This window comes from Ambystoma mexicanum, chromosome 8, assembly GCF_040938575.1.
Source record: "Ambystoma mexicanum isolate Mex_15411 chromosome 8, UKY_AmexF1_1, whole genome shotgun sequence".
Lineage (NCBI taxonomy): Eukaryota > Metazoa > Chordata > Amphibia > Caudata > Ambystomatidae > Ambystoma > Ambystoma mexicanum.
The window spans coordinates 519,634,021-519,653,273 of record NC_090929.1 but is presented as its reverse complement, the minus strand read 5'-3'; the positions used below and the strand labels follow the sequence as shown (position 1 = coordinate 519,653,273).

The following is a 19,253-nucleotide window of genomic DNA, read 5'->3' as shown; positions in this document are numbered from 1 at the left end:
ATGTAATCCTAGAGGTCTGTAAATTACCTTTGTATGTAAACAAAAGTTGTACTAGAACTCCTAATATGGTCTCTTTTCATAAAGTAAACTAAGCTAAAAAAGGTGGATGATGATGATGCAAGAACAAGAAAAAATAGTTAGATCTGCTCATTGTATGAAAGGAAAAGCACACTTATCACAGCATGAGACCGATTAAAAAACCCAAGGAGATTCCAAGATGGCCGCCATGGGAAGAGGTCACGTCTGAGAGCCTCTCCACACAGGGCCGCAAATAAGGAGAACAATAAGCAACACCAGCAACAATAAAAAGTAACCCGGCAAGGCAAACTGGTCAGAGCACAAATGTTGTGACCAGAGCATTGCAGCGGCACATGAACCACCTTGGATTCCTTATCGAGCAACCCCCAACGAGGGACAGGAGAGTGGCCGGCCACGGCACCGCGGCTGGGGCTCCATACCCCTTAGCACTCAACAAAGGAAGCGGTACGGCAGGAGCATGGAGGCGGAAACGTAGCCGTAGACAATGTTATGCTCACCTAGTCTCTGCAGGGACGTTGGGGCACGGTTGGAGCCCTCCCTCGACTTGGCTCCCCTGGATCGACTCTCTCCCCCAGCTGCTGCAGAAACAACTGCTCTGGATGCTGATATTGCCCCTGAGAAAAGATGAGAGGCAATGAGAATGGCGTGGGGCTGTTGTGAGTCCCCTCAACGCTTTTGTGCCAGAACTAAGTGCGCAAGCGTTTACCCATGCAAGCTCACCTTTTTATTTGTAATGCTGAGCTCTCCGTCCTGCTTCTTGTAGCAGGGGCGCTTGGAGTGGACCTAGTTGCTTCACTGGCCTGAGGAAGTGGCGATCCAGACCGGCTGCGACCAACCACTTAGAAGGAGAGTCTTTTAGCAATGATTATTGTCGTTAATTATGTCTTTTGCCGTGATTATAGTTCGTAATTCTTGCAATGTCTCTTGCTGTGATTATAGTGCGTAATTCTTGCAAATGTCTTTTCTCCCCTCTATAGGTGTGAAGATGGCTGCCCGGAGTCACGGTGTTTGGAGCGAGTCCAGTGATTCCCCAGAGGATGATGAAGCCTTTGAACTAGATGGTAAGTTGGCATTTAATGTAGAACGCTAGGCATAGGTATGGCGCTGCCGAGCGTTAGTTATTTATGACTCCTAACCTGTGTTCTTTTCTCTTGCAGGAGAAGTCTGGCGGCGTCGAGTGGAGGCTGGCTGTTCGGAGGCCAGTCTGCGGCTGCAGGACGGAGGTTCCGCGAAGAGGAAGAATGGAAGATAAGCTCCTGCGTAGCTGCACGTCCGAATCAGGTGAAGTGCCCAAACTCCAATGGCAATGGGAGTCAGGTAAGATGCGATGCGCTGCAGACTATGGAGTGCAGGAGATAGGTGAGATGCGCATGCAGCGATGGTGTAGCTGGAGACAGGTAAGGAGCGCTTTCCGCAATGGTGCAGCTGGAGTCAGGTAAGATGCGCCCTCAGCGATGGAGTAGCTGGAATCGGGTAAGATGCACGACGAGGAGAAGAGTAGGGAAAACAGGTAAGGACGGCGGTAAGCGTTACACTGCAGAAAGCAGACGCGCCAATATGTGGGTGGGCTGGGCTTAAATAGGGTGGCAGCGGCCCCTCCCTTTGGCCCCGCCTTGCGGCTCCACGTTGCCACTCCCAGAGGTTCTTGCACGTGCTCCCCAATGATCCTCTATGTCCACGCCCGGCCCCAAAGCACACTTTTCTATGAGCCTGGTGCCAGGACTGGGTCCATTTGGACCCTGTAGGTAAGGAAGGCATGGTCCCTTGCCCAGTGCCCATGACAGACGAGCAGAAGAGTGGACAGTCATCCCAGAAGAAAGCAAGCAGAGTCTGCGTAGTGTGTGCCCCGGGAGTGGGGAGTGAGGGAGACGGCAGAGAGCATTTTCACGCAACAAAGAGAAGCCAACATTTGAGCCCAGCAGAAGCACGCCCAGGGGTCAGCTATGTGAGGAGGAGCTGTGAGCTGGGCGATCCTCTTCTCTTTCCCCCCACCACCCCGGCTGCCCACAACCTCCTATGAGCAAGGACAAGGACCTGCTCGGCAGGGGAACCGACCCGTACTGAGATTTGTCGCAAGTCCCCAGGACCAACCGCAGCAGAAGGGAGAAAGGCCCATACGGACCTAACGTTCTACGTAGCGCGGGCCAGTACCCAGAAGGGGAGGGAACGGAGGTGCAAGAAGAAGATCCTCATAAATATACAGGCGCCAGCAACCCCCTATAAAGTGCCCGGTGAGCAAGTGCAAAGGCAAATCAATGTGGTGATGCCCCCCCATTAGTAAAATAGGCGCAAAGATTGTGCAGCCAAGGCGGTTTGAATAGCAAATTATTCAAGGCACCACCTCAACCACCGGAGGAAGACTTGCAGGGTCACCACAGGCGAAGAGAAGAACTGAGAAAGATGGGAGCGAAGAATGAGGCAACAATAACCCAAAAAAAGGAATGAGGGGGCCATGAGCCGAAGGAAAAAAAAGGAAGCTGTGTGTGGACCACATTAGCGCAGGGGCCAATGTATCACAGCACACATAAGCGGTGGAGGCAAAGGCATAAGCCGACCACACTGAAATACAGCACCCACAAAAACAGCAGTGACCCCACAAATAAAACAAGCAGCAAGCATCAAACAGTTGTGGGGAGGAGAATCAACAACAACCTTGAGAGGAGGAGGCAAGAAACAAACCGCTCCCATTCAGGCAACAGGGGGAGAGGGAGTGATGGCAATGACCAAGGAAGACATGCAGAGCTGCGTCAAAGAATTCCAGGAACAGGTCATGGTCTCCTTCCAAACCCAATTTGAATCTTTGAAAGTGGAAATGAGACACTCCATTCAGGAAATAAGGCTGGACGTCGCAAAACTAGAGGAATGAACTGACATGCTGGAATGGCCAGTCTCAAACCGGGAGGACGAAGAGCAAAAATCGGACGATACCTTAGAAAACCGGGCGTGTTTTACGCACAATCTGGAGATACATAGTGAGGACGTAGAAAATCGCTCAAGGAGGTCCAATATAAGAATCAAAAACTTATCAGAATGAATAGAAGATAAAGACCTAAAAGCAACCACTCAACAACTTTTTGCATAAATCCTAATGGATAAAGGGGAAGAATGTATCCAGATAGACCGGGTGCATAGAGTAGGCCCATGAAGAACAGGGGATATGGGGCACATCCAAGGGACGTTCTGGCAGCTATCACATCCTAAGGGCAGAAGGAATGGATTCTACAGAAAGGGAGGCTAGCGGGCCAGGAAGAATAAATCGAGAAGAGGTCGAACTTTACCAGGGTCTAGCGCAAATCACGCTCAAGAACAGGAGACTGATGGGGCCCGTGGTGAAGTTCCTAATGGCAAAACAAAAAAGGTATAAGTGGACCTTTTCTTGTGGACTGTTATTTACATGGGAAGGGCGGCATCACAGAATCACGACGGTGGAAGAACACATTCTGAACCTACAAGGAGACACCCAGGACAGGGTGAGGTACCATGGAGCGGGGACAGACCACGCAGGAAGCCATGGGAATGGAAAAAGATTACAATCACAAGCTGGAAAGCCAACAAGAAATTAAAGGGTGACATAGGCGACCTGAGGAATAAAGAACACAAGGCCAAAAGTAAGACTGGCTTACTAGAAGGGATTAGATCCCGAAGGAAAGATGAAATGCAAATGTTACAGTGAACAAGAGGCCCAGGGGGTGGGATGGATGTGGACTCTTGGTATCACAGTGGGGTTTAGTAACCCCCACGCTATTGTCTCTGGGTGGTATGAGGGCCAGTTGCAGCAGACACGTCATCCGAGCGGACATAGGAACCTGGTCCCTCCTCAGTGAGTTCGGGAATGGGGAGGAGTACAGAGGGGATGGTACGTAATGGCATCATTAAAACTGCTGACATTTAACGTAAGGCGACTGAACTCACCCATTAAAAGCAAAAAGGTGGAACATTTGGTGCGGGGGAGCAAAGCGAACATACTTATGTACCACAAGCATTGAACTGAATTAGCCCTTGTCAGCTTTGCTAACCTCATTAGGCAAATAATTTACTTAAGATCTGTGCTTAGGAATACTTTGCATTTTGTAATCTGAATTTCGCTGCTGAAATTGACACGCGGCGAGAAAGTACTCGCTGCAGGTTAGCGTTGTTAACCTGTCATTGAACTCTACAGTTCCCAGGTGCCCTATCTTCCTTTATCCCGTAACGTCAGGCGCTTCAGCGCCGGCGCTTTGGGAGACCAGCAGGTCTTTGCCAGTCCTCGCTGTGACTCGCCGTTTACTCGGCTGAGAAATAATTCTTGGGATATTAAACTCCACCTTGCACAACAAACTAAGTAAAAGATGGGTTATATTATTCATGAACCCATGTTTCTTATGACACTGCATGTTAACCGCTCAGCCCTCATTGAGAAACTGAAAATAACTATTGTAGACAAGCATGCATGCAAGCATGCAAATAACGTTGCTATGGGAAGAACACAGGCAGCTCCAACCTCAGCTGACCCCCGCAATGAAGGGAATAGATTTTGGTACATTTGATTGCAGTTCCACAAAGACGGTAACACAAGAGGCTACCACAATTCCAATACACCTCTTTTCCGTGGACCCTGATTCTAAGGAGCTAATTACAAATCCTGTAGAAACTGAAAGCCACCCTATGAGAGATATTACGCAACCTGATATAATTAATGAAAGCAGACCCAAAAAAGGGATTGCAGTTAGGGATAGAAGTTCACTGAAAAGACCAGGCTCTCCCCCAGCACCAGTTGAACCCCATCCTTTATGCATTAAAGTTGCACTCATTAACACACGTTCAATGGTTAAACAATCCATAGACGTCCATGATTATATAGTCTCTAATAAAGTAGACTTAATGTGTACAATAGAAACTTGGCTATGAGATATTAGTGGCCCTCAAATATCGGAGCCCCCCCCCCTCCAGGATACACTTTTTTCAATGCAGACCGTAAAGAAGGGAAGGGTGGGGGAGTAGCTATAACTGCTAAATCAACCCTGGGCCTTTTTCCAGCTTCCATCACATACACAGAATGCGAAATTCTACACATTAAATTTACACCAATGCCCCATCATTGCGTCAACTTCATACTGATCTACCGCCCCTCGCAATATGTCTGAATTCAATGATGAAATCACGGACACTCTAAATGGTCTAGACAGTCCCAACTCTTCCATAATTTTCCTGGGGCACCTCAACCGGTGGTGGGAGGTCACAGAGGATAAGGAAGCAACCCTGTTAGAGACAGCACTAATTGATATTGGCTTTCAAATCATAAACAAGGACCCTACACATGAAAATTCTCACATGTTGTCTGGGTAGCTACTAAGAACATTGGAACTGAGGACATCTACACTGCACCACGTATATGGTCTGATCATTCAATAATCAGTTTTAGGCTCCATCTACCCACAGCCGTTGTGAAGGCCAGAAATAATATGAAATCAGTTTCAAGTCGTAATTTCAATTGCAATCCAGTCAGTCATGACTAAAATTCTGCCTTCAGGCAAAAACAATGACATGCTATCAGCATTTAATAATATTTTTATAACGATACTAGATAGGGTTGCCCCTATTCGCACAAAAATGATAGAGACAATCATAACCATCAAAGCTGGTTTTCACCAGAACTTGAAAAATTGAAAAAAGTAAAAAGATCACTAGAATTAAGTTGGATTAAAAACCTGTCGGATATCACCCGACTCGAATGGAAGACAGCAGAAAAATTCTATAGAAAACTGATGAGACACTAAAAAAAGCTCCTATAACACCCGCGTCGAGCAATCCTCCAATTCCGTGAAAGAACTTTTTAATATAGTGAAATCCCTGGAAAAACCTAAATCCATGGAACTCCCCTTATAAATCTCAGATGAAGACTGAACAGATTTCACTGGCTTTTCAAGAAAAACTTAATAAGGCCAGAGACAAAAACTGTAGCCACTCTGAACCAAAACACTCCACAGAGCCTTCCAAACCACATAATCGGACTCCAAGAAACTGAAGCTTCAGTTTCCCCTAATCATGAGCCAAGTTTTGACTTTGTCCCTGTTACATTACATGAACATACTACTTGATTCTATGACCCTTACCACCTATTCATTAAATCTACTACCACCTAAAATTATTCTTCAACATAAAGATATTGTTGAACCTTTCCTGACACAATTTTTCAGTCCCTCTTTTCGAGACCGAGACGTACCAATAGACATTAAGAAAGTGACCATCACGCCCATTCCCAAGAAAGCAAATGAAGATCCTACTGATCTCACCAACCTCCGTCCAATAACCAATAGTCAGTTTTTCCTAAAGATACTGGATAAAGCGTCTACAACTTAACTCCTGGCTTTCATGGAAAACAAAAAACTGCACTATAGACAGTCAAGCTTCCGTCCATCGCACAGCACAGTGTCTGCTCTCCCGGACCTGCAGAACCATATGCTAGAGATTATCGATAAGGGTAAGGCTGGGGTGTTGATCATGTTGGATCTATCAGCGGCATTCGATCTTGTTGATCACAAGATCCTATTGCAATACTTGAAACAACAAGGGAATTGTTCAGATAAAGCAGTAGATTGGATTAAATCATTTCTATCCAACAGTCACCAAGATTAAATGGGGCAAAGCCACCTCTCCAATTACTCAAATTAAATATGGAGTACCACAGGGAGCCTCAATATCTCCCCTAGTCTTCAACCTGTAAATGTGTGCTTTGTGCATTCTTCTGGAGACACTAGGAGTCTTTTTCACAAACTACGCTGATGACACACAATCAGTCATCAAGCTAAGTGCCTACTATCAGCAAGACTCTCAAACTCTAGAAAACATCTACATGGTAATTGATAATTGGATGAGCCAAAACTGGCTCTGCCTCAATGGCAATAAAACAGAGCTACTTCTCTTCGGATCCCCTCAAGCCAGGGCCAAACTGGACCCAGCCTATTCCCAATTTGCATTGCAAGGCAATATGATCAAAACGCAAGAGAAAGTGAAGACCCTGGGTGTCTACATGGAATCATCAATGAACTCAGATTCCCATGTTCAAAATCTCAGAAAAACGTGCAACTATCATTTGAGGCGTTTGCGCTCTATACATCCTTATATCAACAACAAAAATGCTGTAACTATTGCAAGGGCCTTGATTTTGTCACGATTAGACTATTGTAACATCTTACTCTGTGGTACAACCAAGTCCAATATGCAAACATGTCAAGTTATTCAAAATATTTGCATCGCCATGAATATCTCTAGGAGATCTCGCATTATGAACATTAGGAAAGATCTTCACTAGCTGCCAATACAACAACGTATCAACTTTAAAATGACCTCCATAATACATTGTGCTCTGTATGGAAAAGCCTCTGAGTACTTAGAAAATACTATTATACCATACCATCCCAGAGAGCTCTCCGTCCATCCGATCTAAATCTGTTACAAGGAATAAGATCCAAAAGAACTAGAGGACTAGGAAGATATTTTCGGAATAAAGCACCATTATTCTGGAACTCTTTACCTTCATCAGAGGGATCTATGACTGGAATTGTTTCAACAAAACATTAAAAACATTCCTCTTTTGCTAACCTACCCACTATCTAAATGGACTTCTGAGAACTGACACCTGTCCTGTTACCATGTTTGTATCTTTGTGTTTGTTTCAGTGCCCTGATGCCCACGGGCTTCGGCGCTATATAAATAAAAGGAGACACATTAAAACTTCAGACAAACACCACATAATATTAAGAGGGTACGCTCAAGTATATCTGGCCAAAGTTGGAGAGAAAAGGGCAGGGGTACTGATTGCAATATGGGATGGGCAAGGGATTAGGGTTAAAAAAACAATGGCTGACAAAGAAGGGTGGTATCTTCTCTTGAACATAACCCTTAGAGATCGGAACTTGACATTGGCCTAGATATATACCCCAAACACCGGCCAAGACTGCTTCTTAAGGGGGTTGGGGGTCCTGTCCACCATCGAAGTGTTTGCATGGGAGGAAATTATCCTGGCAGGGGACCTAAACATAGTTTGGGATAGGAGCTCCTCCACCAGACATGGCACACAGGCCCCAACAAGGGCGCTGAAAAGCAAAATGGATATGCTGGTGGTTAGACGTATGGAGGGTGATAAATAGACAATGCAGGGGATATACTCCCTTCTATCAGGTTCACTCTTCACAATAGAGAATTGACTATATATGTGCATCAAATGATCTAGTGGGCAAGGTAAAGGAAATTGAATTAGGCTCCATCTCTCTCTCGGACCACGCACCAGTGATTTCCACCTTCAAATTGGGGCAAGATGAAAGGGGAATATGGAAATGGAAGTTTCCAGAACATCTCCTACAAGATGAGCAGGCGGTGGGCATCATAAGGGAAAGAATAACACAATACTTTAAGGAAAATGACACAGACAACACACCACAGGGGGGTTCCATGTCTTAAAATCGCAGCCAAAATGGCAGTGAATGCCAAATATTGCAGCACAAATGCTGCGTTTTTTTGCGCCACAATCATGTAAAGGATGCGGGGGACAACCCTGCAACTCCCACTCCCCTTTAATAGTATAATGGGGAATACCTTTACCGGGTCAAACCACAGCATTTTTGCCACAATTTTATTACCTGATACCCACAGGGGGTAGTATAGGATGCATTCAAGGCGGTATTAAGGGGGAGTGGGGCTGATTGCCTTAAAGGCAGGGAAAGACAAGCAGAGACGTAGGTGGGTAGAAGAGCTGGAGGGTAAACTAAGAGATCCAAGGAGAGATTTCAAGGAATCCGTGAAACTAGCATTAAGTTATGTCATGGGGCAGCTGGGAATGGTGGATAACAAACCGGCAGGAAAGGCACTACTGCACCTAAAACAGTGGTACTATATTAGAACTAATAAAGCAGATAAACTGCTAGCAAGGCAACTTCGGACACTGTACAAATCGGACAGCCTGTGCCCCGATGCACAGGAGACAATATGGAAGTCCTTAGCCTTCCCAGAATCTTGGACAAAGAAAGGGATACGCTAGAGGGAGACATAACGGAGGAAGAAGTCAGAAGAGCTATCAAGAGTCTTCTGAAAAATAAAGCTCTAGGCCCACATGGTTACCTGGACAGATTCTATAAACAATTCCAGGATACCCTGGCACCTACATTAACAAAAATGTTTAGTACGTTTAAACAGGCAGGCAAAATCACTCAGCCGATGAACGAGGTGAAATTGATCAAACAGAGAAAGGACCCAGAACTCTCAGGATCGTATTGCCCAATTGCTCTGATAAATATAGAGGCAAAGCTATATACGAAGGTCCTGGCAGATAGGATCTCACACCTGCTCCCAGATCTCATTTCCCCCGACCAATCGGGGTTCATGCCATCGAGGCAAACCTTTGTCAACACACGGAGTGAGCCATCTCACAGAAAAAGTGGGGATCACACATAAGCCGGCAGTTCTCGTCTCATTAGATGTGGAGAAAGCTTTCGACATGGTGGAAGGGTTGCAGCTTTTTCTCCCAATGAGACGAATGGGGTTTGGACAAAATGTCATTTTGATGGTAAGAGCTAACTACAACAAGCCGCAGATGAGGGTTGCCCTTAATGGAATAGTGTCTAACCCGGTGACACTGGGGAGCGGGACGAAACCAAGGTGTCCACTATTGCTGCTATTATACAAAATATTCCTAGACCCATTATTGGCAAAGATTAGAGAATCCGAGGGAGTCAAAGGAATACATATGGCGGGAAGAGAACACAAAAATATGACATTTGCAGATGGCATGTTATCATTAGAAACATGTCAAAAAAGGACAAAAAAGGAAACATCCATCCCAAAGCTTATGAAGGAATTAGAGAGCGTTGGGGCAATATCTGGCTTACAAATTGGTAGACAAAAATCAGAGATATTGAACCTTACAGAAGACCCTGGTGTAGTGCAGAAAATAGCCCGGGAAATGCAGTTACAATGGGCAAAAACGGGGATTACCTACCTGGGGATAACACTGACAGTGGACCAAATGTATAAGGCAAACTATCCGAACCTGTTAAACAGAAAAGGGATATCAGGAAATGGAACCCTCTAACCACTGAAGGCCTTAAGCAAAATTGCTAAGGCGTACATATTGGGCAACAAGACGCCAAGAATACCAATGCCAACGATGACGGCTCCCAGACACCAGGGAGGACTTGCACTCCCCCACTTCTGCAGATATTATGAAGCGTTCCAGTTGAGGGTAGTGAAGGAATGGCTCGCAGAGAGACCCCATTCCCCCAACACATCTGGACAGAACAGAACAGGGCGGTGGCGGCATCACCATTATTGGGGCTTCTCTGGCTGAATGGTCACCATAGGCACCAGAATACCAAGATAACCGAAGTAGTGGGGGTGGTTGTAGGGATATGGGACGCAACACTTAAGAGGGCCCCTATTGACTCTCCCCTCCCCCTTCTTACCTATGTTTGGGAATCCAGTCTGCCAACCAGGGATGGACTCAAACGTATTTTTGAAATGGAAAAGGGCTTGGTGCCGGACTATACGGGATATGTACCAGGGAGGGGTTATATTAACATTAGAAAGATGCAGTCAAGCAATGGGGTTCACGAGGAAAGAACGCTTTCAATACACACAACTAAAACATTGACTGACGACCCCTCACTTGAAGCACACGGCCACTAGACAGCTGACCCACTTTGAGACAGTCTTGAAAACGAGCGAGGGTTCAGACAAACTAATATCGAACCTATATGGGTTCCTGAATACCAGGGGGAGGAAGTAAGGTGGAACTATATGGCAAAGTGGGACAAGACAATCGGGGAAACGATCACGAAGAAGCAGTGGGAATATACATGGGGACTTATCCCCAAGCTAACTCGTTCCATACAACTGAGGGAGATGTGGCAAAAGTCCTACATCAATGGCACTATACACCAGAATGAATCCACGCGAGGATCACGACCACCTCAGACAAAGGCTGGAGAGGGTGCTCAGAGAAGGGGGGGACTGGAAATGCATACATGGTGGAGCTGCCCGGTGCTCCAACAATTTTGGGTGAAAGTTAAAGAACAGGTGGGGGCGATGGTTCCAAGAAGGGAGAGGCTACGGGAAAGAACGTGGTTAGGGGGATATGGGTAGCCAGGAATGGGAAATCGCACCAGGGCACAAAAGAGGGGCTTCATGACACTAATCATAGCAGCCTGGCTCTCGATTGCCCAGCAGTGGGGGGAAAAAGCACCACCCACGATTTATGAATGGTTACAAAACTTATGGAATTTTGAATCTCTAGAATGGGTGACCAAGCAAATACAGGGGGCCCAGAAGGCATTCAAGGAAGAGTGGGTTACGGTGATTGGACATCTTCAGAGTGATTTATACGCAACAATGGTGTCTCCACAACATTTGAATATTGGACATAATACAGGCGTAAAAGATTTAAACCCAGAGACTGGATTCTACATCAGCGGGGAGGGGAAGGGGGAAGTTGGGTGGAAAACCCAAGAAGCGGTAATCCACTGCTTTTCCTATACGTTCACTAACTAGTCTGAAACAAAGGAAACATGCTGTCTTTGTACACAGTCGGTTCTGTTTTTAATTAGCAAGAGCATTTCTTGTTAATGCGCATTATGAAAAAAGAGTAATTTTTCTTTCAAATGTGAAATTTACCACCCAAGCACATTTCAAATGGCCTTATTTTCAGCTGTTTTTGTGATCAAATCTCCCCAACATTGGCTTTGATCTTGTGATATTGCCATTAAGGAGCACCTCTTCTATTCAGTTTAAAAACTGAGCACACGTACTAAGTATATGCCCACTTTAGTAGCTCTCTACTGCTTAGCTTGTATCTAGACATTCGGAACGGTTAGCCAGTTTCAAGGGAAATGGGGCACAAGGAGGCTTACTTGGTGACTTGCCCTGCCTTACATATCCTGGTCAAAAGCAAGGACTAGAATTTAGTAAATCTATTAATGTTTGATATGATGCAACCATGCCTACCCAGGACGGTTTAGTAAGAAAGCACCACAATGGAAATGGTTTATAGTGGTATGCCAAATGCATTAGCAGTTTTAATTTAGTTTCATTTTATTTAAATTCATAAACTGGTATCCAAGCTATTTCTAAGGGATCCCAGATAAGGAAACACAGATGCATTGTTTTGCACAGGACTACAAAGTCCACTGAGACTACAGTCTCCACTCCACATATTCCCTGAATAAGTTAAGGTGTGCTGTATTCTGGAGAACATGGACATTTTTCCAACATGTTGCTGCTACCTCCTTCAAAGCTCGAAGGGCTGGAGCAGGGACTGATAGTCCTGTGCCTTCCTGAAGATCCAGAGGTCCAACTATATTTTCTTATGGTCCTGTCAGTATCTGTCTAAAAGGGAAAGCCAATGAGTGATACGGGTCCAAGTGGATCGCACAAAAGGCACAACAAGAGATGGATATATGTAAGTCTTTATTCGGCGACATTTACACAATGGGCAATGAAAATGTAAAGGTGTCTCAAATAAAACAAAATTATGCAAAACTCTTTCTCTGCATTCTTCCTGGGTCGGTCACACACTTCTTTCGTGACCTTCCCCTTTCGTGACCTTCCCATGTTCTTGACTACTTTCCGCTCTTGTCCTGGTGGTGAGACCATCCCTTTGATCTCTGGTCTGGATTAGTAGTCACCAATTGAGTAGACTGGATAGAACAGCTTGCTGATACGTTCAGAAAGGTCAAGAACTGTAGCCAAACAGGGGGCCTCCAGGCTAATTCCACAGGGTTATTTCTAGGAGTCTCTCGCATACTACCCACCAACTTACTCTTACTTTCATACTTGGCGTCTCAACACTTGCTGTTCTCTAAGGGAACCTTCCCTAATACTCCCTCTTTTCTTTCCACACTACTCTCCTGCACCTCATCTGTGTTTTGCCACATGCTGATTTTACCACTTTTCCTAGGCTCACCCTTTGCAGACTCGGGGCTCTAGGGGTGTGACAGTATTGATTTTTGATGGTATAACCATCATGCATGGCTACCACGGTATAGCACATGTTTTTTACAGTTCCGTTCGATAATAATTTGCTAAGAAAAATTACAAATTGTCCCAAACGCACACAGCACCAAGAAGTTTTCTTTATCAAAGTGGATTTTACTTTATCTAAACTGAACCAGCTCTGAAGGGCTCTGGTGGCAGTTTTTTGTTTTTTTGCAATGATTGTCTGCACGGCTAGTGTTGTAATGCAACGCATGTATGCATATTTGGCAAAAAACAAGTCATCACGACGAGCTGGGCTAGTTCCCTCAAGGGTACCGTAGTTTCATCGATACAACTGCCTTTTTTTACGAGTACACTATTACGAAAAAAGTTATCAAATTTTTTGGGGGGTTGGGGGGTTGGGGGGTTGGGAAAGGGCAGATAAGGGGTTGGGGTTCGGGAATAGTTACAAATAGATAGGAGAGGGGAGGCCCAAAATAAAAAAATAAATTAACTTTTGTCATAATGGTGTACTCGGAACAAAGGCAGTCGTAAAAATGACTGGTGATGAAATGACCCACAACCCATTTGAGGGGTGCCGTGCCAAATTCAAAGCTGTGGTGCAGCGTGTTTTGGGACCCCGGAATGCTGTAGGCTGGGCATATGAGTTGATCGGTTTTGTTGGAGATGCTGTCCCTGTAGCATATGGGCCTCTGGAAGCATAATGAGCTTCGTTCGCTGTGATTTGCAGAACTGCGGCACCCACCGCTTTAGTGGACAATGTGAGTGCATTTATCCTGACTGGCAGCTCACAGCCTGTACCTAGTCACCAGCTAGAAGTGTGAGCTCTGGAAGATGCTAACTGCTGTGGGCAGGGGTAACGCAGGTGTAGCTGTATTGGCTGATAGTCCTGCCCACTTCCCTATGCCTGCTTGCAGCTGCTTTCTGCTTTGTGGCCACTTCATTTGCCATCACACCACACATGCTTCTGTAAAGGCAAACATCACCTCCTCTGCCACTCTGACTAGAAGTGCACAGTAAACTGTTCCCTCTTGGATAGCGTCCTGCTCTTGCTGTTTACCCAATTAAACCCAGACATAATGTGTATTCGCGAGGGAAGTATCCTGTTCCTTCTCTTTTTTCTAGCTAAGCCTGGTGTGGTTCTAGTATGTTTCGTTTTCTTATACACATCTGGCACATATTCCACCCAACTAATATTTTGCTTCTCGCCGAACTGCTAAATAAACTTGGTTGACCGTTGTGGTGGTAGCATCAGCAAAATATAGTTGGAAATGAGAATCTGGACTCCTGCAGAATTGCACATTCGCTAAATGCAGGAAGATGCAATCCTTTTCAGATATGCATGCAGTATCCAATAATCAATTCCTCACAATGTGCCAGCCTACCCTCCTGTATTGGTTGCAAACAATGGAACATGCTAAGATGATGCAATTTCTTCATGATTTCTTCATTGATGCACCGTCATTGGTAATGTGCCAGTCCATTATGAAGTAAATTGCTGACAAATTCTGGGGACAATCGTTGTAAATCGTGCAGGTGGATTCCAAGGGCCATGCCTAGTTTTGAGATAAAAATGAGAGCCAGCACCTCAATCAAACCCATCCTGTGAGGAATCATTGTTTACTCCTTTTACATGTGTGATTTCCAAATTCAATGAATGTACCAGAGTACCTTCCGCTTTTGTCCTTGCTGGGGCACGTCAGACCTGCTCATGTGTATGAAAATGCAACTCAGACTCCATGCCCATGCAATCCTTGTCTTCCCTCCTGAGGCCACCCTCAAGAATGTCTAATAGTGCAGAGTATTTTTCCGATTTGCTTGGTGAGAGGAGCATCTTCCACACTTTTCAGCCGCACATGACACATGGACCACAGAGAGAAATTAGTTTACCAACACCTGTTTGATCAGTGCATGTAGCAAAAAAGTGTCTTGTTCTAACAGCAATCTTTTGAAAAGAAGGTGGTAAATCAAAGTCTGGTGAAGTTGGCCATCTCTGATCTCTCCCCTCTTGCCTAGTGGACCTATTTCACTCTCAGATGTCTTAATGTCCCAAATCCATTTACAGCTGTGCTGCTTATGTGCTTTTAGTTTGTAGCTTTGACCTCTTGCCCTGCTTGGGTATCCATTGAGATGTTTGCCCAGGAGGTAGTGGGCACGGTGCCAGTGCACAGTTGGAGGAGAAGATGTGGGGAATTCGACCATCTGCATGGTGGGTGTGCGCTTGCCTAGGCTTTTGTGAACTTTTTAAATTAAATTGAATGATGGTAGATCAACCTCTGGAAAATATGTGGGGCTAATCTGCACACATTTTCCTATTCTCACTGCACGACATACGCATAGATCTGTGTACTCTGGGTGGACACAGCCTACAGGTGCAGCCCCACCTGTCATATTTAGTTGGGATATGACAGGAGTAAACAATGCATCCCCAGAAGAGGGAAGACCAAACCATCCCCCCACCACGGCCAGCCTGATTAACTAACAAAGGCTTTATGGATCTGCCTTGTCCTTTTGTTGGGCCCTGCAGCTGGTGGTAGTAATTAACAAACACACAGAATGTACTTCAAGTAGGCCCACATGTGGCCTGGCTGCAGAGGTTAACAAAGGAGACGGGAAACACAAACAACCTTTCATATGCAACTTTGTCAACCGGAAGCCAGCTCCCACCCTCCGTATCAATTGACAATGAGCTGTCATGTCTGGGACTGCGTGCTTACAGTAGTTCACCCTGAAGGGGGACCCCATTCATAATGTACGAGGATGTGGTTTGCAGGAGTCAGTCTGGACTCACTGTAGCTTCAAGGGAGACCCGCCGCTTTAATGAGGAACCACAGAGAGATCCATTAACCAGAGAGATTTCTGATTCACAACAGACAGTAAAATGGGTGGGACGAAGCATTGCATGTTTTCACCCCTTTACCTTTCCTGTTGCAAATTACCTCATGCAATAAGGAGATTGGTGGTAGGGACCCCAGGATTGGTTTGTTAATGTAGGCTTAGCCTACACCAAACACTGTGGTCCATTTGGCATTAAAACTGAGCCCCTCTTTTGGCAGATCATCTGAAGGCTTCACCAGAAGCAGGAGGAAGAACTCATCATTTGGACCCTGGCTGAAGGTACATTCTGCCTTGCATTTTACGCCAGTAAAGGAAGGCCCGGACCTGCAAGAGGTTAGCCAGATTCCCTCCCCTAAACCTCTCACAGGGAACAGAGGGAGATACCAAATCCAAAGAACCCTCTAGCATCTCCAGAACCATTACCCAGCCAGCGCACCGTGTTCCCTTCTAGGCTTTGCAGCAAGCTTCCTAGGTGGGAAGTGAACGCTAAACCAGGGACAAGACAGCTGTCTGCAACATACTCCTCAGCGTTGGGTCGTCCATCTTAAAGGACGACACAAGCCCAGAGAAGAAGCTAGGAGAAGTGCCGCGATGAGCATCTACCGACGTCTGCCTAAAAGGACATTTCTGATTCAGTCGCGTCCCTTGAGCTGCAACCGACTGCAATGCTGACACCACAGTCGCTTACAGACCTCTGAGACGCCTCGACCAATGCCTCAGAACTGACTAGAAGCACTGAAACCACGATTCCTGAGCCTCCTTGGAGACCAGCCTGCAGCCGTCTGTCCAGCTTCGCTCGCTGAACTGTTTCCCGCCTGATACCCGCAGATGTCTTCCATCTTGAACTCTGTCACAGAAGTTGCAAAGCACCCTGAAAACTGACTCGACCGAGTCGAGCACCAAAAAACAGCTACAGGCACAAGGTACATTTTGGTTCTGTCCCCCTGGTCTCAAAAGGCCCCTACAGACATTTATAAGACCCATGAAGCCAAGTATCTGTGAATCTTTGTAATTATTTACTATATACTATGTCAGTATCCAGAGTGAATCCCGTTTCCTTCTTTGACACTGTCTGTACTATGCCTTCCTTTACAGAGTGGGTTGTATTTTGTAGTCTTGTTAGAACTGTCGGTAGTGATAATAATAAAGTAGATCTTTGTATACAACCTTGACTGGACAGTACCTTTTATCATTGCGTAATAATTGTATTTTCTCTGTTTTGCAACTAACCAACTATCCACGACCTTCAGAGATAAGTCTGCCATTCCATTCACGTTACCAAAATTGGACAAGGAGGTTTATAATTTGCTTGTGTTTCCAATCCAGTCTGTTTGCATTCCTTCTGTTGTGTTCGAGGTGTGGGGCTGATTGATGGTTTAGAAACCTATATTCTTCCCCTCGACCACCGATACCCCAGAAGTTGATTCGTCACACAGGAGTTGAGCAAATACCAGCCTGCAGCAGTGGCAGCTCTCTGTGCATGTTCATGGCAGTTTACAGCCTGTGGAGAGAAATTGCAAAAGCTGTTGTGTACACTGCATGACACAGCACACTCACCAGTGGACGACGTGAGGTATGTGGCTTGCGACTGTATACAAGATGGCGCTTGCCTACAGTGCATACGTGGAGAATGGAGGCTGCATCGGTTGGTGCTGGAAGACTGCAAGAGGTGCTAGTTGAAAGGTTCTGATCAGTTGCTGGGTCAAAAAGTCCTCCAACTCCCCCTTGCTTAAGAAGGCTCTCGTGTGGGACCTATCCTTACAGGACTCCAGAGGGGCCATTTACCATCTATTACCTGCGGTTTGGGCTTTGGGTTTCTAGGTGTTTGAAAAGACCATTCATTCCTATTTCTGGTACCCAGACTGTCAGCACTTTCCTTCAGAAACCATTGTTTCTTTCGCTGAGAATTGCATTGCTATCTTCCAGGTTAAGTGTTTGTGCCATTCTCGACCTGGCCCCTTTCACAAATCAGATGTCCACAAAACTTGTGGAACTCTCCCGTCCCTTGCACACCCGGTTTGTGTTAGATAACTACACAAATTTGAGAATTGAACTACACATTTATTGGTAAAATAATCATATTTTACTGTTCTTATGAAGAAAATAAAGTTTCAAAAAACTAAGTTCTGTTTACATAATCTGTTTCAACATTCCTATGTGAATATTACAAATAAAAAGTTAATTCACTGAACAAAAAGCTAGTTTTCAGAAAAGAGTTTGTAGAAACAAGTAGTTCAACAGCAACACTTTCTCAACAATTCACATTCAGCTACAGTAATGTATTTCCTGTTATAATATCCTAAGGGTTTGTTCAACACGTTTTGGGAATATGTTCCCTTCATCGGGAGCTCTTTGAGTAAATATTTGTCTTCATACTTGATTCTATCTAAAAAGAATTTTTACAGAAATGTAATTAGGTACGAGTTATTAAACTATTTCTCAAGCTTACTGTCATGTTTCGTAATGTATAATCACCTGGATGGTGTTCTTGTATCTCCTCTAGTTTCTTGTATCGGATAATATCAATTTCCTAACTTTCTCAACTTTTGAAGTGTGGTACACAGTCCACTATCCATTCCAAATGATGGAAGTGTGTTGGCTGTAAGGGTAAAAATGAAAATAAAATGCTATATATGTGTATATATACTTTGGAGGATATATCTAAAAAAACTCTCGAAAAAAAACAGTACTATCTTGATGTCAAAAGGCAAATTATATGTACCTGTGTTCCAATGAAGCGTATGCACCACTCCTGAGTTAGCTTTGGAATCTGTTGGAATCTCTTCTTGATACACGTGTTAACTGTATTTCTTTTGTTGCTCATTTTGAATACCACCTAGTGTCAGAGCGGGTTAATCTCCCTTGCAATTTAGGAGTGCTTCTAGTCACCAGGTGAATATCCCCTTCACAAATCGGAAACCGTGACCTTTGTGACCTGATCAGTGTCTTTTTTCCCTCTGAAGTGGAGACACTGAATCTCTCCCCTGTGGTGAAACATTGACTTGTCCCCTCCAGCAAACCCCTTAATTGCAACTGTCAAGTGGATGTGCAGGACTACCATTATGAGATCAAGTGAAGAAGTCCCTTCCATACTGCATTATGCCAGCCTATCATTTTAAGACCTGAAAATGTGAGTTTGCCTTGCCCGATAACATGTTATCCTTAAGCTTTAACACGTTCAGCTGATGACTCCATGTCACCAAAACAATGTTTCAGTTCCGGCCTTTCCACCTTATAAAAAAAAACATTAATCTCGTCTTACCAATTGATTTGAGCTTTGAGCGGAACTCCTGTAATCCATTAGGCCATTTATTGACAGTCCAGGTTTGGAAGAAGGGTGTTACGGACACATGCACTAGTCTGATCGCCATAAAAGGGCACGTCTGTGATGCTCGTTTGTGCATGGAATTTAA

General features: G+C 45.1%; 1 protein-coding gene across 1 annotated transcript in view; it reads left to right on the top strand.

The window, feature by feature from the left end:
- PANK4 (pantothenate kinase 4 (inactive)) overlaps positions 1-19,253 on the top strand; it is a 751,790-nt gene that overhangs the window by 582,141 nt on the left and 150,396 nt on the right. The window lies entirely within an intron of this gene.